This window comes from Bufo bufo, chromosome 1 (genome assembly GCF_905171765.1).
Source record: "Bufo bufo chromosome 1, aBufBuf1.1, whole genome shotgun sequence".
In the NCBI taxonomy this organism is placed as follows: domain Eukaryota; kingdom Metazoa; phylum Chordata; class Amphibia; order Anura; family Bufonidae; genus Bufo; species Bufo bufo.
The window spans coordinates 280,403,691-280,430,093 of record NC_053389.1 but is presented as its reverse complement, the minus strand read 5'-3'; the positions used below and the strand labels follow the sequence as shown (position 1 = coordinate 280,430,093).

The window sequence follows — 26,403 nt, the reverse complement described above, 5'->3', positions numbered from 1 at the left end:
AGGATTTAGAGTGGGAGCATGAAGTTTTGGTGAGAAATTTGGCTGCATAAGAGAAATCAATTTACCATTTCCCTTTAGAAATAGCAATACAATTTTAGAGTATTTTATGTATTTTTGCCATTTTTTTTGTTATTTTTTTTTGCCTTGGCTTTTAGGTGTTTTCAGAGCCCCATAAAAAGTACAGCTATAGTGACAGCCACAGAACTTTTTGCGATACGTGTATGCTCCTATATACAGTGATAACCACAAGACTCTAATACCATTGTGCCTCACCATACACATGCCTCCCAACTTTTTGGTTCATTGTCTGAAAGATCCATTTTTCCCTCTTATCTATAAACTTCAATAGTTTTCTCTTACAAAATGGCACAAAAATAATCTGAATATAGTAATTTCTAAAATCCCAACTGCATTAAATAATGAAATAGTATTCAAGATGGGATCAAATATACAGAGAGGGACCAGACAAACACTTTCTGGGTCAGTATTGTAGATGTAATAATGCAAATCTATACCTCAGATCAAAATTTTAGGGACAGAGGAACTTGGGTCCGAAAGAGGGACACTTGGGAGGTCTGCATACATAGTGTCACATGCCCTGGCATACAGATTGTATAGTACATGTGTGCGATGGGGAAACAGCTCTCATTGTATGGGCAAACAGCTCTCATTGTAACACTATAAAGATTAAATTAAATGATCTGGACTGACATTCTGCTGTTTGGCCACAAGATGCCGCTGTTTCCTAAACACAGCTAACAGACTGCATATATTTCCATATTCATGAGAGGTGGAGTTACACAGAGCCTGGAGAGGAAGAGAAAGGGAGCAGCCATCTTAGAGGTAGCTGAAACTGAGGAACTGTGTCAGCAGAGGATCCGACGTCATCCAGGTGTGAGAGCATCCCTCACTGACCAGAGCTGCAGCTAAGTGAAGCTGATTCTGTCCAAGACCCTGATCCTGTCCTGTAAAACGAGGATTGCTTCCAGGAATGCTGATGAAAGCTGAGCAGCAAAGCGACATACACTGCAGTACCACATGCTTGTTGGAGAGGCATTTGATCAGTTCCGGGTCACCAGCGGATGCAGAGCAGACCCGGGTCAGTAAGATCGTGCACGCACTGAGACTGAGACCAGGACTGTAGTTAGTTAGATAGGGTCTCTGTTTGTGTCAGGTCACAAGTGTTGCTACTGTTCATTGCAAGGACTCCATAATTTAAAGAGACATTTCACATTGAAGAGCTGATAAACTTCCCCACAAACTCAAGCCAGGCTGGCGTTTTGCTCAGGAGGAACACTCAGACACGTGCTACAACGCCAGTTATGGGAGGGGGAATACTGTAGAGCATTGTAAGATTGTAAGCTGTTGTGCTGCACCGCAGGCTAGCCCCTACCACACACCCATATAGTTATCTTAGGGTAATATCAGGTAAAGCGTGGCTGTTTTGTTGTGCCCGCCAGTAGGTAAATTACCACGCTTTCCTCCTGCATCCATCGGAGGGCACTGCGCTGTGCAGCACAAGGGTCTCAGCCTTTGGGCTGGGTGTATGTAAATTTATTGTATGTTCCCAGCATTTGTAGTTGTGTTCATTACCACGTTTAAGTAAAATTCTATTTTGGCAAAAACTGGTTGTGGAGTTGTTTTCCTTGTTCGTGACATCGCTGTGTCCTGGGGAGCCCACCCCGATACGTGGCTTCCACATGTCCCACCATTTCAACCACATAGCCCTCTTCAGTGTCAGCCACTTGTCTTAACATACCCTCCTATATCCTGTGCCAGCAACATGCCTTCCATAAGGGCCAGCCATACATACTTACCAATATTTTTGTTGGTAAATTATGGGCATCTGAGCCCAACTCCGCCTGGGAATGCCCACTTATGGGCATGGTTAACATTAGCCCAACCCATGTTGAGGCCAGGAGGGATTGTTTCAGAAAATCAGGGAGAGTCCCTGCAAATTTAGGACAGTTGGCAACTGTGCAGCCATATCCTCCCATAACTGCCACATTCTGATCATAACAGTCAGCCACATATACGTTTGCTGTTATATGTCCCCCAGAAGTGCTTGCTATGTGCCCCTTACCCTATATGCATTCCAAACCTTAGTCCACCTCCATAAGGCAGAATGCTATCCTTTTCATAGATCCATTTTGTTCCTGCATGTTTCTCTATATGCAGGAGGCGCTGGGGTGTCACCAAAAAGATAGTGCCACTGATAATCCTCCTCTAAATGATTTTAGTTTCCACAGTCCTGATATGCGTTTGGCTCATAAGGCCTTTTAGTACTCAGCAAAATGGGGGACTCCTGAGGCAGCGAGCCTAGGCCCAAAAGTTATTCTGAAGTTATTCTGAATAAAAGTGAGTGATGTTTTTAAAGATAAAGCAGCTTTCAGAACAGATTTTTTTTGCGGACTTAGAAAACTGATCAGTTGAGAATACCATGTCAGGTACTAGGGATGAGCGAATTTCATGTTATGAAATTTGTTTGCGATTCGTTTGGTGGTAAAAGCAGAATTGCGTTATGGATTCCATTACCACGGACGATAACGCAATTCTATGACAGAATGTATAACGGGATGCCTTTAGAGGCATTCCGTTATTCATTCTGTCATAATAGAAGTCTATGGCCTGCATAACGGGTCAGTCCCGTTTCTGTTATGCAGGAGAGAGCAGGTAAAAAACAAAAAAAACAGGTTCCTGTAAAAAAAAAAAAGATCAGTTATGCACATTTGGTATCCATTTGAGCCATTTCCTTATGAGACCTGTTTTTTTTTTTTTTTAGATGGAAAACAATGTGCATAACTGTGCACAATGTGCATCTGTATTTTTTTTTACTGGATCCAGATTTTTTTCTCTGTTCGGATGGACTCCCCCTGAATATTGATCAATTATTATTTTTTAACCTCGTTGAAGAGGTTAAAACACTAAAGTAGTAAAATGCTGTGCAGAAATAGCAGAAATCAAGCCCAACCTAGTACACGTATCACACAGTTTTTCCCCATAAACTATGCAACTTTTTTCGATGGGTTGTGTTTCATATACCATCTTAGCCCTATTCATTTTAATGAGGGTGAGCAGCAATATCAGACATAGCCTAAGGACAAGAGTGGCACTGCTTTTTGAAGAAAATAAACCTTTTTTCTAATCCTGTACCACCCCTCTGTCTTTTATGTTTTATATTTAAGATATTAAAGAGGACATGTAGCCTCGCCTGACTAGTGCTGAGCGAACCCGAACTGCAAAGTCCGCACCGAACTTTGCGAGTTCAGGTACCCGGACCCGAACTTTGCAGCAAACGTTTGGGTTCGAGTTTGGTGTTCGGGCATTTAATAAAGCTTGTTGAAAGGCTGCAGGGCAGCCAATCAACAAGCTTTTAAGCTGTGGGCACTTAGAATCCATCACAGTCATGCCTAGTAATGGCATGGCTGTGATTGGCCAGTGCATCATGTGACCCAGCCTCTGTACAAGCTGGATCATGTGTAGCACTGCCCGTCAGCTCTGAGTAGTACAGGGACAGGAAGCAGGCAGCTGAAGTGAGGGAAAGTGTTAAGAATCTCATCTGGCTATTTATTCTGTGGGTGACCTGTAGTGATTTTCTGTGGGTGCAATACACCAGCTTTGCACCCCTGACACAGAAATATAATAATTAATCTGGCTGTTAATTCTGTTGGTGACCTATAGCGATTTTCTTGTGGGTGCAATGCACCATCTTTGTACCCCTGACACAAAAATATAATAGTTAATCTGTCTGTTAGTTCACTGGGTGACAAATACCCATTTTTGGTGTGAGGTACACCTGCACTGCATACGTGATAGGGAAATTAATATAGTTAATCTGTCCGTTAGTTCAGTGGGTGACATATACCCATTTTTGGTGTGAGGTACACCTGCACTGCATATGTGACAGGGAAATTAATATAGTCAATCCGTCTGTTAGATCGGTGGATGACATATTCCCATTTTTGGTGTGAAGTACACCTGCATTGCATACGTGAGAGGGAAATTAATATAGTTAATGCGTCTGTTAGTTCGGTGTGTGACATATAACCATTTTTGGTGTGAGGCACACCTGCACTGCATCCGTGACAGGGAAATTAATATAGTTAGTCTGTCTGTTAGATCGGTGGGTGAGATATACCCATTTTTGGTGTGAGGTACACCTGCATTGCATCCGTGACAGGGAAAACCTTGACCCGAAGTTCAGCCAAACCCGGCGAACCCGAACATCCACGGGTCCGCCTATCCCTACTCCTGACATGTCTGTTTTAATTACTACTTGCATTCCCCATGTAATATCCATTCTGGAGCATTTATTGTTATGACTGTATGTTGTGCTATTCCTTTATTATTCTCTCTTGAAGTTATGAATACATTTCTAGACGTTTCAAATGAAGGTCCAGATGGATGTTACCAGTTGGGGGGTGTCCCTCCACAGTCTGACACTGGCAGCACTGATTGGATAGTGTCAAACTGTGTAGAGACACAACCCCAATTGGCAACGCTCATTGGGCCTTCATTGCAAACTGCTAATAAGTCATGTATAACTTCTAGCAGGAATAATACGAGAATGGCCCAAGTTACTGATAACAATAAATGCTCCTGAATTGTTATTACATGGGGAATGCAGGTAGTCGCTAAAACATATCAGGAGAGGTGATAATAATAAATAATAATAATAGGTCCTCCTTAAAGGTCCATCTGGACATTTATGGCACATTCACAGGATTATAGCATTAACATGTAGGCCGAAGTCTCGTGATACTTTGGGAATAACTGACTTCGCCTCGTCAGAGGCCGTACATTTTAGTGCTGTATGGAGATGGATCTCGGTCCAGCAGTTTTGAGCGAAGCCACTGTGGATCTAGGAGCTGAAGCGCGGTTCGCTCATCCCTAGTTAGGAAGCCACACGTGCACAGCTATCTTCATTGACTGCTATGTGACTTCTGAAAAAAGGTGCACACAGCAGTGAGTTTGCTAGGTAATAATCTGTGAATGCGATTGTAATAGCACCTGTTCCCGGTATAGGCTCTGGTATACAGCAATTAGACGTGCTCCTTTACGGGTGGGAAACATAGAGATTCATTACAGGGAGCCATGTTTATGAGGCAGAGTGAGTAATGGCTGCCAATGGCATAGTGTTTTAGTTATTACTAAGGTGAAAGGTGATCATTATCCACTAGGTCTGTCTGCTGTAACCTGGAAGCAGATGGTCACTTTCCTTCTCACTAATGTATGTCTATTTGAGGGAACCAGGCAAGGTCAGCGTCTGAATGATGTGAGTAGCAGCGGGCCTATTTGGATAGTGCTTTCATGCGGTCCGATTAGGCTTGTGACATCTTAGCTCTTGAGGCCTGTGGTTTTCTGTCATTCAGCTTAGCCACAGTGAGCCATTTTGGAGACCGAGAAGCACATCCTCTCTGCTTGCTGTGTTACAGGGTAAGGCATCATGCACACGAACAGTGTTTTGGTCCGCATCAGAGTCGCAGTTTTTGCGGCTTGGATGCGGACCCATTCACTTCAATGGGGCCGCAAAAGATGCGGACAGCACTCCGTGTGCTGTCCGTATCCGTTGCTCCGTTCCGTGGTCCTCAAAAAATATATAACCTGTTCTATTCTTGTACGTTTTGCAGACAAGAATAGGCAGTCATATTAATGGCTGTCCGTGCCGCTAAGCAAATTGCGGAACGCACACGGACGCCACCTGTGTTTTGCGGATCTTCAATTTGCGGACCACAAAACACACAACGGTCGTGTGCATGTAGCCTAAGCCTGAGGAACCAGTGGCACTACATGCTAATGAAATCAGTTCATGGAGGTGTCCTTGTTTAAAATGAAGAAATCCTATTTGGCCTTCTGTCCAGTGAGCACATATAGGTAAATATATTTCAAGGCGGCGTCTGAGATTAGAAAATAACACTGCCACTGGTATGTCTGCTGTTGTAGCTCAGGACTAGAGATGCGAAGATTTGGAAAATTCGATTCGGCTGCTTCACTATTTCTATTCTTTGACAACCTCTTTAATAGCCATGAATAGTAATTCACAGTGGAATATATGGTATAACATACTCGTTTGCATCATTCTGATTTATTGTTAGGTTTACAGAAAACTCAATGGCTTAGAAACTGTTATGTCTGTTGTCAGCACTGTGCGGTGTGAGGTATTATTTTACTCATATTCTACAAGATCAGTTCTTAAAGGGTTGTTCCAGATCTTCTACACAGATGACCTATCTTCCAGATAGGTCAGTAATATCAGATTGCAGGGGGTCCAACTCCCAGCACCCTTGTCGAGCAGCTGCTTGAAGAAGTTGCACTGTTTCTGTGATTGCTGTGGCCTCCTTGTAGCTTACCAAGCACAACACTGTCCATTGTATAGCGGCTGTGCTTCGTATCGTAGGTCAGACCCATTCACTTGAATGGGACTGAACTGCGCCTAAGCCACGTGACATTACAGGCCTAGGAAGAGGCTGCAGCGCATAAGGGGGATGATTGTGGAGTCAGCCCCCCACAGATTAGATAATAAAAGGGTCATCATTATCAAAATCTCGTAAAATCTATTTAAAGTGTGCCTAAACTTTCAATAAAAATATTTTTAATGTGTATTTTCTACTTATACTCTCTTTATTGATTTTTATTGTTTACAAGTAAATGAGGACCCCGAAGTTTGACCTTCCTGACGTCCGCTTCACAGCAATGCATGCATAATCCATACACCGTAGAAATATATGGTGTATAGATTCTGAATTGTACAATATGCGCCTTGTTGCTCCTGTCTTTGCCCTTTGCTGAAAACTTTGCCAGAGAACATTGGTGCAGGATACCTTGCACTGATGTGTTATGCCAGGCTTTAGAGGAGCTGAGCAAGGACAGGCAGGAGCTCACATAATTTCACTTATTATACTTATTGCCATTTTGTTCTCTGCTTGTCAAGTGCAGTGGTATCCCCAACTTCTCTGACAAGGAGAGAAGCTATTTATGCACTGCACTATAGTGTTCTCTGCTCATTAGTGAAGCACAGCATACATACATTAGTGCACCTTTTACAAGAAGTAAAACTGCTTAGGGTTCTGGAGCAGGGGCTATTGTGTCTGCTGCATGGAGGAAAGACAGAGGCATATCTGCAGCTTTGGAGGCAAATAAAATAAAAGTTAAAGGGGTTGTCCAGGTACAGAGCTGAACCCGGACATACCTCCATTTTCACCCCGGCAGCCCCCCTGACTTGAGCATCGGAGCAGTTCATGCTTCAATGCTCTCCTTTGCCCTGCGCTAAATTGCGCAGGGCAAAGGCATTTTCAGGAGTTCCGGTGACGAACCGGGCTCTCCATGGGGCTGTCAGGAAGCCCAGTGACATCACCGGCACGCCCATCAGAACCGGTGACGTCACCGAACACACTGCCGGGCGAAAGCTTCTCCCGACAGTGTGTTATTGTAAACAAAAGAGCCCGTGCCCTGCATGATCTATCGCACATCAAGGGAGCGCATCGGAGCATGAGATGCTCCGATGCTAGCATCAGGGGGGCTGTCTGGGTGAAAATATGGGTATGTCCGGGTTCAGCTCTGAACCCGGACAACCACTTTAAAGTAACAGCCATTGTTGGGAAAATGTAATATGACCATCTTGCTTGTGGTTACATGGTCTGTCTGGCGCTGCTCCCATGTTAAATCCAATCCAGTCCAAGTAAACATACAAAGCAGACCAGTATGGCAATAATGGTGCTGTCAGCCACTCTTTAACAGAAACATTAAGGGGGTCATTTACGAACAGATATACGACACCGCAGCGTATATCTGGCACAAAATCTGTTGCACGCCATATTGCGGCAGAATCTATGACTTCTTCCCCGTTCAAGCCAGGTCTAAAAAAGAGGGTGTGGCAGGGAAGAGGACAGGCTGGTAGGTCTAAATGTAAGACGGCAAAAAAGCTGTATTACATTTAGAATCAGAGTGAATACGCCGAAGTTATGTATAGGCCAGCGCCTCTACATAATTTCAGTGGTCCACTGCCAACGCAGGGCCAAATTAAGAGCGGCGTCTAAAATGCCGGTCTTAATAGATGTGCCCCTAAGTTTTCTGCCAAGTCCATGGACCTGCCAGCCTTATGGTCAGGGGCATTTTCCATAACCATAGTGGGAAAATATGTGAATAAAAAGTAAATTTAAACAAACATTTAAGCAGGTTATGAATTGCAATGGATTTGTGGGATTACCCCTTTAAAGGGGTTGTTTCATCAAGAGAACCAAGCTCCATATACCCCATCTGCAATACTAATCAAGACACAACTCTGCCAGACCTAACTGATTTTGGTGGGATTGGCCAACCATCTATTGTTTATGGGGCCTCTCAACTCTTGTCTAATGGCAGATGTGAAGGCAGAAAAGGGTTGGGCATGTTAAATTTTAAATATCCAGTCCTTGTGTTAGATAAGCCACTGGCCAGAGGTGTCTGGCTTTCTCCCCTCTACCCATTTAGGATATATGCATTCTTGAACAAGCATCCATGTGCATAGGGAGATCGGTAGAGACAGATGTCGTCTGACAGTCGTCTCATGTGTATGGCCAGCTGAAGTCTGTTACTTTGGCAGATCTAGCGGGTTCCAGTATTGTGTGGATGCCCGTGTACTTAATTTCACCTGCAGGTTTGGACCCACTATAACAAATCAGAAAAGGGGACAACCAAGCAAAGTGGACAACCCCAAGTACAGTTCTGATGATGTGACTATCTCAAACTGACCAACCACTATGCTGTACTCTTATCAGGAGTTTCTTTAAAGGGATTGTCTGGTTTCATGATATTGATGACCTATCCTGAAGATAAGTCATCAAAATCATGGAATCGGACAACCCCTTTAAGAACTTCATGAACGTGTTTTAAAGGAAAAACATCAGTCAATTTGCAGTCTGCAATTTTTTGCTGCCACAGTAGAAATCCTTCATTTGCCAGGAAAATTGCCTGAACCTGCTGCATCTACAACTTCAGGAAAAATACACTACACCTATTATCCATATGGTAACTGACTAACACAGCCCGGCACCAAGCTCAATGTCCCAGAAATGTTACTCTAGGTCAGTTGACAACTTAATTCTGAAGTCGAGGGGCTTGCAATTACATATGGTGAATGCAGTGAAAATAAAGGGCATTTGCATTTTTGTACTGATGTAAATACTGCTGAACACCATTTTAACATGTTTATACACAGTGCAATGACAATTCATGAAAACCTGCCAAATTGGAGAACAGAGGAAAGAATAATTAGGAAATGCAGACTCGTATTAATATAAATTCTTTTTTTATGTTCTGAACCCTGACCCCTATCTTTTTGCTGACTAATATTTATAGTTATGCCGTCTGTCAACCTGACACCCAGCTTAGGCCTCTTTCACACTTGCGTTGTCCGGATCCGGCATGTACTCCACTTGCCGGAATTACACTCCGGATCCGGAAAAACGCAAGTGTACTGAAAGCATTTGAAGACGGAACCGTCTTCAAAATGCTTTCAGTGTTACTATGGCAGCCAGGACGCTATTAAAGTCCTGGCTGCCATAGTAGGAGCGGGGAGCGGTATACTTACAGCCCGTGCGGCTCCCGGGGCGCTCCAGAATGACGTCAGAGCGCCCCATGCGCATGGATGACGTGTCCAATGCGATCACATGATCCATGCGCTTGGGGCGCCCTGACGTCACTCTGGAGCGCCCCGGGAGCCGCACGGACTGTAAGTATACTGCTCCCCACTACACTTTACCATGGCTGCCAGGACTTTAGCGTCCCGGCAGCCATGGTAACCATTCAGAAAAAGCTAAATGTCGGCTCCGGCAATGCGCCGAAACGACGTTTAGCTTAAGGCCGAATCCGGATCAATGCCTTTCAATGGGCATTAATTCTGGATCCGGCATTGCGGCAAGTGTTCCGGATTTTTGGCCGGAGCAAAAAGCGCAGCATGCTGCGGTATTTTCTCCGGCCAAAAAACGTTCCGTTCCGGAACTGAAGACATCCTGATGCATCCTGAACGGATTTCACTCCATTCAGAATGCATGGGGATAATCCTGATCAGGATTCTTCCGGCATAGAGCCCCGACGACGGAACTCTATGCCGGAAGAAAAGAACGCAGGTGTGAAAGAGCCCTTAATCATTTTCAAAAATGGTAACTTCATGGTAACAACAAAACCTATTGTTTCAATCACATTTTTATGTTAAATAGATTTTTTTTAATACTTTTTGTTTTAATTTTCCATGACACTCTAAATAAATTTTAAAATTGTGCAGCTTTCACACTGGCCACTAGACCAGAATATGATGCGACTTCCTGTTCTGTTTTCAGTAGCCATTGCATTATCATCATAGGCAGTATTAGGGCTCATGCACATGAACAAATTTTTTTTCTGTGTCCTTTATGGGTTTTTTTGCTGGTAGTGTACGGAACCATTCACTTCAATGGGACTGGAATATAAATGGAAATGACTGTGTGTGCATTCTGTGTCAGTATGTCCACATGGCCGTTTTGCAAAAAAATAGAACATGTCTTATTATTGTCCGCATTATGGACAAGGATAGGACTGTTCTATTAGGGGCCGGCCATTCTGTTCCGCAAAAAGAGGAATGCACATGGTTGATATCCATTTTTTTTACGGATCTGCAATTTGCAGACCGCAAAACATTCAACAGTCCATGTGCATGAGCCCTTACAGTGACAGATATCCCCATTCACAATAGGGCATATTACAGCTTATCTACTCCTTCCTGACCTCTGCACAGGCCTAGAAAATCAACAAGGTCCCCTCCTGCCCATTGTGTCTATGGCCAATGTGGCTGTTCTCAAAGAACAGGAATTCTTGACAGATTTTAAGCCTAGTGGCCAGCGTGAAAATGGCATGATTTTAGATTTTTTTTTTTTATATAGATAGTGGCATGGAAAATTGAAAATAAAATAACAAAAAATTCCCCCCAAAAATTTTTAATATAAAAAATTCATGTAAACGATATGTCATTTTCTTTAAAGTTCACCAGGTCTGTTTTGTTCACATCAGGATTTCATAAACGAATTGAGGGAGGAGGACTTGTGTAAGGACCCTTATCTGTTAGAGACAGTGGAGCATGACTGCTAAGGAGGATCTTTCACTCTGGAGTACCAGGGACATCCATACTTTCAATGTCAGTGAGGAGAAGTGAACACATGCTGGGCCTGGGTCCTTCACAAACTACTTGTTGCAGCAGAAGGCTCCTTAGGCACCTAGGCCTACAGTATAACTGTAGCCACTGCACCGGCCACAATTCTGGACTCGTTTTCTCTGTGTTTAGTATTATACAGGGTTGAGCAGTAAGGTGTCTAATAAATGTGGTAATAAATCGCCTAGTGATATACTATAAGAGATTACCCTACAATCCCTCCCAGCACTGTGCATCGATGTACAATAACTACAGTATGACAAAAAGAAAACACCCTTCAGCCTCAAAAAACTTTCCACGCAAGAGAGTATGTACCATAACGACTGCTGCAGGTTTCGTGGAGGGGGTCTTATTTCTATCTTCCATTGGTGGTCTGTTCTTTTGTGACATTCTTCTCCTCCTTGTGCAAATTCAATTTTAGCAAATAATGGAAGACCAGGAAGGCCAAGCTTGTCTTTTTGGAAGGATTGGAACAAAAACTAGAGAAATTTGTCCCAAAATAGCGATGTAGTGGCATAGCAACCAGTGGGTGGGGATCCATTTTGATTTTTGTTTTGCAGTCCCCCATTTCCGAATGCTTGTGATCAATAGTGACCGTAAGATATGGGCCAGGGGCGTAGCTATAGGGGGTGCAGAGGTAGCAGTTGCTACCGGGCCCAGGAGCCTGAGGGGGCCCAAAGACCCTTGTTCCACATAAGACACTGGCATTATAGAAAGTGCATACTGGTCAATTTACACCTCTGGCTGGAGGGAAGGGGTTAGGTTAAGAATTTGGCATGAGGGGGTGCCCTTTCAATGTTTGCCTCAGGCAGCAGGAAGGCTATGTGCTCCCCTGCCCCTTGCCAACAAGCACTGAGGGACGGGGGCCCAAGCTGAACTCTTGCACCAGGGCCCATGAGCTTTTAGCTACGCCCCTGATATGGGCTTTTTATGTTTGGTCCTCTTGCATTACAAAATGTTGACTACAGTTTTGAGTACAGTAAGGGTAAGGTTTAAAGCCTAAAGTCTGTCACGTCCTAAAATGATTTCAAAGTAAGCACACCACCATGTAGGGTAGGTGCTTCAAAACATAACCATACATTTTCCTTTGGAAATGTTTTCCTCTAATCCAGGGAAATTCTTTTTTATTTTTATACAGCTATGGTTTTCAGTGCACTGTGGGTGGTTCCTCTCTGTTTGGTGCACCTCACTTTCCCTGCTGTAAAATCTCAGGAATTGTCAATCAAATAATAGGCCTCTTTCACACATCAGTGAATCGCAGATGTGTGCTGTCCGTGGTCTCCACATAGCACTCATGTATCCATTGACTATAATGTGTGTGTGGACACAACACAGGTGCTATCAGTGTTCTGTCAGTGATTTTCACAGGCCATTGGTAGGAGATCCTCTGAAAACAAATTTTGAGCATAGCAGTGTCCCTGGAATACGGCTGACACATGGAGGGCAGAAAATGGACACACGGACAAAACCTGGTCCCTAACGGATAAACCACTTACCTTCTTGTCACGAATGTCATCATGGACACAGATGTGGGAAAGAGGTCTAAGGCACTGGGCTGTGTTATGGCCGTGATGGTGCACCAAATTTAGTGGCAACGTCCATGGTGCTCTAAAAACCTTATTTCCATAAAAATGAAAAAAAAAAAGGGATTCTCAGGATTGGAGGACTAGATTTTCACTAAAAATGTAATGTTATGTTTCAGCGCCTACTCTACATGGCGGTATGCCTACTTTGAAAGTGATTTTGGAGGTAACATACTCCTCTTAATAATTATGTTCCACAATATCCACTCAACCACCTTATTTGTCTATTGAAAACCGAGTTAGAGACGTTATCCGGGAATTTGACATTGTTGACCGATCTCCAGGATAAGTCATCAGTATCAGATCGGTGGGAGTCCGATTCCCGGCACCCCCACCGATCAGCTGTTTTAATAGGATGCGCTCACTGGTCTCTTCACAGTTTACCAAGCACAGCGCTGTACATTGCATAGTGGCTGTGCTTGGTATTGCAGCTCAGCTCCATCCACTTGAATAGGACTGAGCTGCTCCTAGGCTACTGTATATGTCTGATGTACAGTGACGTCACTGGCTTTAGAAGAGGCCCAGGCGCTCACAGAGTGGTGCAGCGTCTTCTAACAGCTGGTAGTGGTCCTGGAAGTCCTGAGGATGGGTCATCAATATCAAATTCCCGGATAACCCCTTTAAAACCAAATTAAACCACAAGGCTATTTTCAGAGGTGGTAGATTTGTTGTAGAAATGTCTACCATTGCCTGATATATCTGAATGGAGTATGAAGAAATCCACGCACATGCTACAGAAACAGTTGCGTTGAATGGATTTTCATTTGCATACATTTCTGCATCAAATCTGCTGCATGTGAACATACCCTAATTGTCCTAATACTTGTGGAATTTTCTCTCAGCATATTAAGGGTTACATAAAAGGCCGCGCTCCCGTTACTTCAAGTTAATGAGATACACAATAACATGTAAATTTAATAGACGCAAATTGACGGGAATAAGCAGGGTCATAGATGAAAGGATAATTCTTAGTCATCCATTATGCCTCTTTCTTTCATTTACATTTTTTATCACTTGTCTCCTTCTCCAAGTAGCCCTCTTATGCCCCCTCTACACACTATATTAAGCTAAATGTGTGCAGACAGGCACTGCCCCTGGATATAACAGACAGAAATAACAGGATGCATTTATCAAACACGTCACCCTGTCAAGGTCTTGCAGCTCAGTTGGGAGACTTTATTATCGGGACCCAGGCAGGAAAATGGGAACAAGATTATTGCTATAAAGTGCTGATCTTGCAGACATGGTTTGACGGTATTAGTGAAAAAGCAAAGTCATATGCTGAGAATTGGTTAAAGAGGAAGCAAGGCATTCTGGGACTTCCTGACCGTTAGAAAAAGCTGAAGCCTTGAATGCGATTTTTAAAGAAACTGCATGCACAAACAAGGAACTAGTCACAGTATTATAAAATAAAAGGTACACTAAAGTAAAGCCAAAAGCTATGCCAACTGATCCCATCATGTCCCATATCGTAACCCAAAGGATTCTGTAAAGTCACCCATAGAGTTCCATTGAAGATGATGCTGTAGACATGTTTTTACTGGATGCCGCTATATGGAGTAGCTTAGTCTACTATGCTATTCTATACAGTAAAAAAGATATGCTGCACATACCGGCCTGGCATATGCCAAAAGGCATAGACACTGGGTCAGAGAGGCCCAAAGAATACATTTGGTGAACATAATGCAGTACAATCTCCAGACGGCAGATTATAGAGCAGGAGCTGAGCAGATTGATATACAGTTTTGCGCTTTCTGACTTTTACAATTGTACACAGGGTTGGTTTTATCAGTTATTAATAACATTCTCTGTGTAAGCGTATATACAGAGAAAGTGGTCAGTCACTGATAGCTGTACACAGGGGAGGTGTTATCAGTGCTTGATAGCATTCTCTGTGTAAGTGTGTATACAGATATAGCTGTCAGTCAATGATAGTTGGTCTTATCAGTTTTTAATAATGTTCTCTGTGTAGCTGTGTATACAGAGATAGCTGTCAGTCACTGATAGTTGTACACAGGGAAGTGTTATCAGTGATTGATAGCATTCTCTGTGTAAATGTGTACACAGATATAGCTGTCAGTCAATGATAGTTGTACACAGGGGAGGTGTTCTCAATGATTGATAATATTCTCCATTTAAGTGTGTATACATAGATAGCTGTCAGTCACTGATAGTTGTACACAGGGGAGTTGTTATCAGTAATTGATAGGATTCTCTGTATACGTGTGTATACAAAGATTGCTGTCAGTCACTGATAGTTGTACACAGGGGATGTGTTATCAGTGATTGATAGCATTCTCTGTGTAAGTGTGTATACATAGATAGCTGTCAGTGACTGATAGTTGTACACAGGGGAGGTGTTATAAGTTATGAATAACATTCCCTGTGTAAGTGTGAATGCATAGATGTCAGTCACTGATAGTTGTACACAGGGGAGGTGTTATCAGTGATTGATAGCGTTCTCTGTGTAAGTGTGTATACAGAGATAGCTGTCAGTCACTGATAGCTATACACAGGGAGGTGTTATCAGTAATTGATAGCATTTTCTATGTAAGCGTGCATAGAGATAGCTGTCAGTCACTGATAGTTGTACATGAGGTAGGTGTTATCAGTTATGAATAACATTTTCTGTATAAGTGTATATACAGAGATATCTGTCAGTCACTGATACCTGTACACAGGGAGGTCGTATCAGTGATTGATAGCATTCTCTGTTTAAGTGTGTATACAGAGACAGGTGTCATTCACTGATAGTTGTACATGGGGGAGGTGTTATCAGTGATTAATAGCATTCTATGTGTAAGTGTGTATACAGAGATAGCTGTTAGTCACTGATAGTTGTACACGGGGAGGTGTTATCAGTTTTTGGTAACATTCTCTGTGTAAATGTGTATACAGAGGTAGCTGTCAATGTCAGTCACTAATAGTTGTACATGGAGGAGGTGTTATCAGTGATTGATAGCATTCTCTGTGTAAGTGTATATACAGAGATAGATATCAGTCACTGATAGTTGTACATGGATGATGTGTTATCAGTGATAGATAGCATTCTCTGTGTAAGTGTGTATACAGAGATAGATGTCAGTCACTGATAGTTGTACATGGAGGAGGTATTATCAGTGATTGATAGCATTCTCTGTGTAAGTGTGTATACAGAGATAGCTGTCAGTCAGTGATAGTTGTACACAGGGGAGGTGTTATCAGTGATTGATAGGATTCTCTGTGTTAGTGTGTATACAGAGATAGCTGTCAGTCACTGATAGTTGTACACAGAGGAGGTGTTATCAGTGATTGGCAACATTCTCTCTGTAAGTGTGTATACAGAGATAGTAGCATTCTATTGTGGTCTATGGGACAAGCAATCAGAAGATGGCATGTTCAAGTCCCCTAGGCAACAAAAAATTCAACTAAAAAAAATAAAATAAAATAAATTAAAAATAATAATTCAAATCACACCCTCTTCCAATTTTACAAATAAAAATAATTTTAACTATTAAAATTCTAAAAAAATATTTTTTATATCATAATTATTTCTTAAAACCACAAAATTTACTATTTTTGGTCACCTTGTCCCTCCCCCCCAAAAAATTTATAAAAAGTGATCAAATATTTATATTTTTTTTAGTAAAACAGTAAAAACTATACAAATTTGGTATTGTCGTACTGACTCACAGAATAAAGTTGTCATGTTATTTTTAGCGTACAGTGAGCATCGTAAAAACAAAACCCAAAAAACTTTGGTGGAATTGGCATTTTTTTCCAATTTCAATACACAAAGAATTTTTTTGCCATTTTATTGGATTACTGAGAGACACACCTCCTCACTCTGAAGCCTAATGCAGGCATGCAATGCCTCTCTGTCTTCTGTTTATACTAAAGGGAAGACAGACAACCCCTAGCAATGGTCTTTTAAGGGAGCAGTCGAAAGGGACAGGGGACATTAATGAAAGCTGTTATTATAAGCTAAATGCAGATCTTTTGAAAATCATTGACAGACTAACTCAGGTATACAAGCCTAGCCTGACAGTTACACTTTAAAGGGAACCTGTCATCAACTTCATGCTGACCTCACTGAGGGCAGCATAAAAGAGTGACAGAAATGCTGATTTCAGCGGTGTGTCACCTGTTCCCCCGCGCTGTCCCCCCCCCCCCCCCCCCCCCCTCCGTTCTCCCTGGCTGTGACGCTTTCCACTGCAATTGGCCAGCTCCCAGCCAGGGAGAAGGAGACGACCACTGAGAAACACGGCTGTCTCCTTCTCCCTGTACCCATGGTATGGATTGACATACCAGGCAGGAAACCAATACGGGAACACAGTGGGGGAACGGAGCAGCGCATAGAAAAAATTGTAAGCAATCTCACATGCCATTAGTATGCCCTACCCTGCCATCTATTTACATGATAATGTCAGCACCGGTGAAAGTCCTCATTAAAGGGCTCGTTTCAGTTCAGGTTAAGGCAATTATCATGTAGACAGATTTAATACAAGGCACTTACTAATGTATTGCGATTGTCCATATTGCCTCCTTTGCTGGCTGGATTCATTTTTCCATCACATTATACACTGCTCGTTTCTGTGGTTAAGCCCATTCTGCAATCCAGCAGTTGTGGCCATGGTTACACAATTTTGCTATAGTATGCAAGCACGACCACCACTGCTGGATTGCAGGGTGGTCATAACCATAGAAACGAGCAGCGTGTAATGTGTTGGAAAAATGAATCAAGCCAGCTCTAACTCCTGAGCTGCCATGGTCATTATTAACTGTGGCCTCTGAGGTGCCACATGACAGGAATAAGAGTTATCTCCCATCCCGGTCATTGCCAGCAGGTTTCAGCTGTATCACAGAGTCTATACACTGAGTATGCAGCAGGCTCAGCTTGTTAGCCCTCTCCATACATCCTTTACATGCAAATGACAAACATGTCTATAGACGGGTTATATAAAAAAGGAATGGGTGTCAGAATATAACAATATAAAGAAAGAAATTGTAATGGTTTTTATTTTTTAAAAGTAGTAAAATATAAAAACTATTGGGGAGATTTATCAAGCTGGTGTAAAGTAGAACTGGCTTACTTGCCCTATAGCAACCAATCAGATTCCACCTTTCATTTTCCAAAGGAGCTGTGAAACATGAAAGGTGGAAGTTGATTGGTTGCTATGGGCAACTAAGCCAGTTCTACTTGACACCAGTTTGATAAATCTCCCTCTGTGTAGATTTGTAATTGTTTTAACCAGCAGAATATGGTCTTTGTGTAATTTTTAACATAGAGTGAACACAGTAAAAATCATATCCAAAAAGACATGGCAGAATTGCTGGTTTCAAAAATTTTACGCCACAGCAATGTTTTTTTCCTATTTTCCCATAAAAGATATGGGGAATTGAATGTTGCCATTTAAAAATACAACAAAAAGATAAATAAACCGTCATATGGCTATGTGAACAGAAAATATAAAAAAGTTATCTCTCTCGGAATACGGGCAGGAAAAAACAAAAATGCAAAAATGAGAATTGTCCCTTAAGGGGTTACAAGTAGAGAGCCCTGAGAACTCTACCAATCAGCAGGATAAAGGGGCAGCAGCTTAGGGCGCATTCAGATGGCTGTATGCTGTCCGCAGAAATGCGGATCCGTTTATTTGCGGACGGTTCAGCATGTCTGCAAAAAAACGGATTGCATTCCCTTTTTTTGCTGATCCATAGACTTCCTGTCCTGATTTTCACTGACAAGTATAGGACATGTTTCATTTTTTTTTTTTGCTGAGCCGTGCAATGGAAGAAAAGGGCCCCATAGAAGTGAATAGGACAGCATCTCAAACTGATCCGCATTTCTGCGGATAGCATACGGCCGTCTGAATGAGCCCTTACTCTAAGGGTGGTACTACACTACCTGATCTTCAGGCAGTGTGGATGCTGATGGAAGATAACACATACATCGGCGCTCGATTACACTGGCCTGATGCATACAGAATGTGGAAGGAACTATTGCTACCGCAGTTGCTCCTTCCTCATTCAGTTCTATTCATTATCGGCATATGCCAGATTACACAGGGAGATGTGCTGCCGATAATCGGACATCTTTCATTTGTTCGTTCATCGGATGATCGGCTCTTGATTATATGAGACCATTACCAAGAATGAGCGTTCGGATTCCTGATAATTAACCCAAAATCGTCCAGTGATAGGGCCTTAAAGGAGTTATCCCATGACTGATGTAAAAAATGAAAATCAAATATATAGTACATGACAATCTCTAACAAAGCTAGAACCAGCCCTGTACCTCACTTGGATCCAGAGATCTCCCCATTCATTGCTCTGCTAGATTTATAACAAGCTGACAACTCAAGGGGAGTGTCTGTTCTGCTGCAGCTCAGGGGGCGTGTCTCAGCTCTCCCTATCACAGCTCAGGAGGCAGTTGAAGGATGAAACTGAGCATGTGCGGCCTTCTCAGTGAGCAGGACAAAGAAATAGGAAAACAAAACAAGCAGTAGGTGGCGCTATACAGATACATTTTATTAAATAACTCAGTGACTATGCAAAATATTTAATGACAGTTATAAAAGTATTCAGATCCAGACGCTGGTTTTAAAATTGTAGAGTATTTTTCATGGCACAACCCCTTTAAGCTATCGAAACCTCTTTGTTGTTTGGTACTGAAGCTTGGCACCATTCATGGACCCCCACTGATCATGCGTCCATCTACTGCTCAGCTATTAACGTATTTTTTTCACAGGTATCTTCTTATAATTTTTTGCCATTTTCACTATTTACTTAGTACTGTTGGTGTTAATGTCAATGATGATTGGAATTGCTCTTCAAATATTAACCGGTATCATTTGCATGTGAGCAAGAAGGATCTCATGGAATCTTAATCAAGGTAAACCAAGGATAAACTAAGTCATAAGTCATAGGGGAAATATGTATTTTGGGTGAAATGACTTTTTAATTAAAACTTAGAAATCATTTTTACTAAATTGCTTTGGTATGAAGTCATTGAATGAGAACACAGGTCAGCTCAATGACATTATGGAAAAGTTGTACATATAGTCATATTGGACAGGGTTAGAAAAGTATGGTTGCTTTCTTCTAGAAATAGCGTCACTCCCGGCAGTGGACTCAATCTGATATTGATCTGCAATACCAGATGCAACCTGTGGACAGGTGTGGCGCTATTTATGGAAGAAAGCAGACATGTTTTTCTTATCCTGTACAACTCCTTTAATACAGTTTTAAAGCAAACCTGCCACTTCATAGTGTATGCCTGGTAGGTGGCAAAATGGAAGGAACATTCTTCTTCTCCTCAATGAATCAGCAACACCTATTTGACCAAGGCTAGGTTCACACTAGCACAACTAGAACAGCCTGCCAGAGTTCATCTGTCAATGGCCGGAGCACCATGAGGTCACATTGGGATCCCATTATAGTCAATGTGTTTCGGTAGGAAAAGGCAATGCTATGCCAGATACGATTAGCTCCGGCAGGCTGTTCATCTGCCAGAACAGCCTGCCGCAAGGTTTCAGCACTAGCCACAGGCTGCACTGACGTTCGTATGGCCAGTGGTTTAAAGCTGCAGCAACCGCACCAAGAAAGGACTTTTTGGGCACATTGTCCCGACAGGCACCATTAGAAGCCATGATTGGTGTCAGTTTGCGGTTTAGCTCTTTTCAACTCATGGACTTATGTTCGTCTTCTCTGTACAGTATTTCACCTGTTAGAGTAGCAGTCTATGTTCTGGAGCTGAATTTCCTTCTTAAATTCAAAATTAAGATTAATTAATTTAGTCAAACACCTGCATAAATTACAATATATACTAAAATAGTTCACTGCTGTCTCTGTGCCCCTTCCCTTCTTTTCTCACCATATCTTTAAAGGCCGCCATACACACTAGTGTATTGTGGAGGGTTTGGCCGACAGCCTAAATATGTATGGGGAGCTCCCGACTCTCCGCTAACAGATAATGTCAGGCAGAAAAAGGACTGGGCGAAATTAATTTGTTCTGCCGGGAGATAAGCCGCTGCCAGATGTGTAGGATACACATGCATGTTGAGCTGAGCCGAACATGTATGTGTATTGGGCAGCTGCGAGGGAGTTAAGTGGGTCGACAGCTGTTAAATGTGTATGGGCGCCTTAAAGGGAATGTGTCATCAGAAAATGACCTGCTGTTTAAATCACTTTTTTACGGTTAACATACTGTATTTTTTAATATTTTTTTATGTTATTTTTAATTTTCCATGTCACTTTTAATATGTAAACTAAAACCAAAAATCCTGCAGTTTTTGCACTGGCCACTATGTCTAATAATTGGCGCCACTTCCTGGTTTCTACAGATCACTTTATAAGACCTCCCAAGTGTCCCTCTTTTGGATGGCCAGTTCCTATTTTGGACCCAAGTCCCTCTGTCCCTCTTTTCTCCTTAAACGTTCCTCTTTTTGATCTGAGGTATAGATTTGCATTGTTACCTTTACAATATTGATCAAGGAAGTGTTTGTCTGGTTCCTATCTGTATATTAGACCCCACCTTGTATATTTTTTCATTATTTCATTCATTTTTAGAAATCTCTATATTCAGGTATGTTTTGCGCTATTGTGAGCTAATAAAACTATTAAAGTGTATAAATATACAGGAAAACTGGACTTTCACACAATGAACCATAAGTGTCCCCCTTTGACTGTACAAAAAGTAGGGAGGTATGCTTTATTGCAGTTACCTGCTTATCTGTAATTCCAATCCTGCCTGTAATAATATCACCTCTGTGTATAGATAAGGCAGGATCCACCATTCACAATAGGTGATTGTCACAACTTATCTGTTCTTTCCTTGTACAATGAGCTCTGCACAGGTCACAGAGCATGCCCAGAAAACTCTCCCATAGAGGTCAATGAGGTCCCCTCCCGACTATTGTGTCTGTGGCCCATTTAATGATGTGTAAATGCTGTTAAGAACAGCTCAAGCAAGATGGCCACCCCCATAATCATGTTCAGAAAATACAATTTAAAAAATCTTCAATCAGAAAATAAAAAATGATTAGAAAAAAAGGATATGTAATACTATCTGATTTTAACTGGCAGATACCATTTTTGGTGACACATTTCCTTTAAGTCTTGTGTATGTTACTCCCTGCATCTTATCTGCTTGGATTAGTATATAAGAAGCAGCAGACACTTCTGCATTGTGTTAGGAATGATGGCTCAATATCCATTAACTCAGAACAATGCAGACTTGTAAGTTTCCATTAAAGAGGTTGACTTATCCATATGATGGGTGATACATGTGTGATTGCTGGGGGTCTGACCCCACCTATCATAAGAACAGGGGTCCCATTTCCCTTGTTTGAATGGAGCAATGGTCACGCTGTACTCAGGTACAGTGATGGCCAGATCGCCGTGTTCGCCCGCGAACACATGCGGGCTGCCATATTAAATCACAAGTCCGGCGATGCACAGGTAAGCCCTTACCTGTGCCTGCGCCGCAAGCCGGTCTGAAACAAATGCAGTCACCGTGAGCAGGGAGTACCGAGAACAGCCACCGGGGGCCTTCATCAGGCTGTTCTCGAAACTGTCTGCTCCAGGTGACTGCATTTGTTTCAGACCGGCTCGCGGCGCAGGCATCGGTAAGGACTTACCTGTGCCTCGTCGGACTTGTGATTTAAGATGGCAGCCTGCATGTGTTCGCGGGCGAACACGGCGAACTGGCCATCACTGCTCAGGTATCTCTGCCAGTCCAGTAGACATTGAATGTAGCGGTAGTGCTCATGAGCGACCACTGCTCCATTGGAAAATCTTGCGATCGGTGGGGGTCCCGGTGGTTGGATCCACAGTGATTATACATTTATAACTTATGCTTTTTATAGGTGATAATTGTCCCTCGTGTGACAACCCCCTTAAATTCAGTCGAGGCCACAGCCTCAGACAAAAGCGCTATATTGTATAGAAAAATGCATAAAATATGCACCTTTTAAATAAAAATAATTTCCTAAAAATACCCTGGAGACATATTTCTGCAAGACCAAGTGGAAATAGACTTTAAGCGTGGCGATGAAAGGTCCGCTTTAATAAAGTAGCTGCTGACTCATCTGCCTCAGCTTTCCTGAAGTCCCTATGATAATGCTATTAGGTTCTAAGATGTCATTAAGTTTTAACTGGCGCTAAAAGGATGGAAACTATCAAAAGGCAACATAGCCCATAATTCTTCAAACCAGCAACAAATAAGATAATTAATTTGACCCCCGTGATGCAAGAAGGATGAACGGAATGATTGGTCGCCATTGGTTACAGACCACTAAGTCATTTATGCCCCTTGTTTACTTGTTATTAGCATGTCTATGCCTATTATGACCTCTCCTGTGTTACAAGTAGATCCTTAGCTGACACTAATCGAAAATATGTCACGCCGGATCACTGTGCCTTGTGACGTATGGAGACAATAGAATATACATTCTTTTCAATAGAAAGAAAATTGAAGGGAAACATGCCTCTCTGAGGTCCTAGGCAACGTCTGGCAGCGAGAATGAGCAATTAGATCAGATTTTCAGTTTCGAATATGCAATCTTGGAGTGTCAGGCTATATTTAAAGGGGTTGTACAAGATTAGAAGGCTTAGGAAGGTAGGAAACAAAGAAGAAAGAAAGGATGGGAGGGAGGAAGGAAGGAAACAAGATATTGAGGGGTACATTTATCAAAACTGGTGTAAAGTAGAACTGGCTTAGTTTCCTATAGCAACCAATCAGATTCCGCTTTTCATTTTTCAGAGCTCCTTTGGAAAATGAAAGGTGGGATCTTATTGGTTGCTATGGGCAACTGAGCCAGTTTTCCTTTACACCAGTTTAATAAATCTCCCCCTAAATAGGCAGCTGTAGATGTTCTTATAGTGCTTGAATTATAACACAATATAATGCTTAAATAATACCGTTAAATATCCAGTAAAACAAAACATGCAATGCAACAGCTCTCTGCAAACCAAATAAAGTACAAAAATGCATAATAATTGCTAGTGCTATACTTATAAATTAGAGATGGTAGCCGTCATGGCACATAACAGGTAGAATTTAGTGTTAGGTTCCCGTCTTACAGAGATCGCCTTGACTTGTTGCAGACGGGCTCAGATAATTTTGTACAAAATTATTTGCCAGGCATCTCTAATTTATAAGTATAGCACTAGCAATTATTATGCATTTTTGTACTTTATTTGGTTTGCAGAGAGCTGTATTGTATGTTTTGTTTTACAGTGTTGTTTTCAGCCATAGCAATGTGCCCCTGCGCACTGGGATGTGCTGACTGACCCCCTGTTTCTTTGCAGTTAAATATCCAGATAATAAAATAGCACACACATGTAGCACACATATAATACATTCGATATTATGTAGCTGAAAATGTTGCGTCTAACCTAATATTTTGGGTCTTTATCTTCCTCTAGACATTTTCCTCCATGCATGCTGAGTGAGTAGGTTCCTTCTGGTGTAATGTATGTTTTCATTGAAAAGCTGCAGCCGCATCCCCCTCTTCTTCCATTCCCTGTCTTCTATTTACTGTTTTACACTAGCTGGAGTCTTTACTGGTTGAGAGAACCATGAAGAGACAGGGAAAGGGAAACCACAGGGGGGTGGAATGCTTTCTCTTTAATTACAGTAGATATATTACAAAATGGAATATTTCCACATGCCTTGTTACATTATGAAAAAATGCAGATATTAGACTAAAAGGTATTACAGATAAGCACATTTCATGAAATGAATCGGTTAGCAGATTCGATTTAAGTACAAGTAAATTCGACTCAATTCAAAAGTGCTCAGATTGCCCTGAAAAGTCGTGTATGACGCTCTCAGGTCTCCTAGGACTGTATCCAACCTTTTTCAACTACTGCAACTGCTTCCTGATATCCACCCTACATGTATGGCAGATGTCGGGTCTTTAAAGATGGAGCCCACTCCAGAGCGGAGCAAGTGCCATAGCTACTGGGTGCCTGCTGTTTCATACAACAGACACCCGCAGCTAATGTCTGCAATTGGCAGTAATGCGGTTCGCTGAAATTTAACCCCTTAGATGCTGTGGTCGAATGTGAAACCCGTAAGTGCTTATGCAGGAACACCTCCTCAGGGCGGAGATCAGGGAAGGCGTTTCCATGTAAGTAATGAGGCTGATTCTCTACTAGGCTTCCAGGCTAATTACTTGTGTATTACAATTCATACCAGCACTGAATTGTAATATAGCTTGTTCTGTATAGGATAATGGAGAAAATTCCATTACTCTATACAAATTGCAATCTGATGAGTGCATGTTGTGATCCACTTTGGGACCTAAAAAAAGCTAAAAAAAAACAACAACAAAAAATGTTTTAAAGAATATGAAAATTCAAATGACCCCCCCTTTCCCCAAAATAAAAATACTTCAACAATAAAAAAATAAAAAACATGTGAAAACACCTGTACTATTTATATATAAAAAACGTATCCCATACGATGAATGGCATAACAGACAAAAAATAGAAATGTCAAAAAGTGATCAAAAAGTCATACACGCCCAAAATGGTATTCTAAAAAACTACAGATTGTCCCGCAAAAAATGAACCCTCACACATCTCTATAGACATAACTATAAAAAAGGTATGGGGGGGAGGGGGGTCAGTATATGGCAATCAAAAGGGGAAAAAAATAAATTTTTTAAAAAGTTTACATTTTTTTCGGTTTTAAAATGCAAGAAAAACTATACCTATGTGGTATTGCTGTAATCTCACTGACCTGGAGAATGAAGGGCACAAGTCAGTTTTACTGCATAGTGAATGCAGTAAAGCAAAACCCATAAAACTGTGGTGGAATTCCACCACATTTGGAATTTTTTTTCCAGCTTCCCTCTACATTCTATGCAATATTAAATAGTGACCTTAGAAAGTACAGTCCTTATATGGCTATGTGAGTGAAAAAATAAAAAAGTTATGGCTCCAGGAAGGCAGGGAGTGAAAAATGGCAGGACAACATTAGTAAGGGCAAAGTGACAGTGACAATAGGCTGTTGGATTTTATTTGTAAATTAAAATATCATCAAAATAGAATCAATTTGCTTTTCTCTAAGGCCTAGTTCACACGAACGTGTGTGACCCGTGCCCGTGCTGCGGCCCGCAAATTGCGGGCCGCAATGCACGATCGCCGGCCCTAGGTCAGCCACTTCGGATCGCGGACCCATTCACTCTAATGGGTCCGCGATCCGCCCGTTCCGCAAAAAGATAGGACATGTTCTATCTTTTTGCGGAACGGAAGTACGGGACGCAACCCCACGGAAGCACTCCGTAGTGCTTCCGAGGGGTCCTGTTCCGTGCGGCCGTTCCGCAATTCCGGATTTGCGGACCCATTGAAGTGAATGGGTCCGCATCCGTGATGCGGAATGCACATGGAACTGTGGCCGTGTATTGCGGCCCGCAATTTGCGGGCCGCAATACGGCCACGGATCACACACGTTCATGTGAACTAGGCCTAATAGGTATTCTTTAAAAGGCAGCTTTATATTTGAAGACAAAAACTTCGGGCTTCCTCAGTGCAGTGTGGCTTGAAAAACAACCATTTTTGCCTTTGTATTTTCACAGTCGTGTTGTATTAGTCAGTGGAGAAGCGGAAAGTAAAAAGTAATATATATGTAAAAAAGGTTATAGTAAATTAAACACAGTTTATAAACTCAAT

General features: G+C 42.1%; 1 protein-coding gene across 3 annotated transcripts in view; it reads left to right on the top strand.

Annotated features, from left to right (window-relative positions):
* SGCD (sarcoglycan delta) overlaps window positions 1–26,403 on the top strand; it is an 836,092-nt gene that overhangs the window by 108,142 nt on the left and 701,547 nt on the right. The window contains exon 2 of one of the 3 annotated variants that reach the window (XM_040440029.1): window positions 12,864–12,910. The exons of the other annotated variants lie outside the window; for them this stretch is intronic. The gene's annotated coding sequence lies outside the window, so the exon portion shown is untranslated. The remainder of the gene's footprint in view (window positions 1–12,863; window positions 12,911–26,403) is intronic. 3 annotated transcript variants of the gene reach the window in all.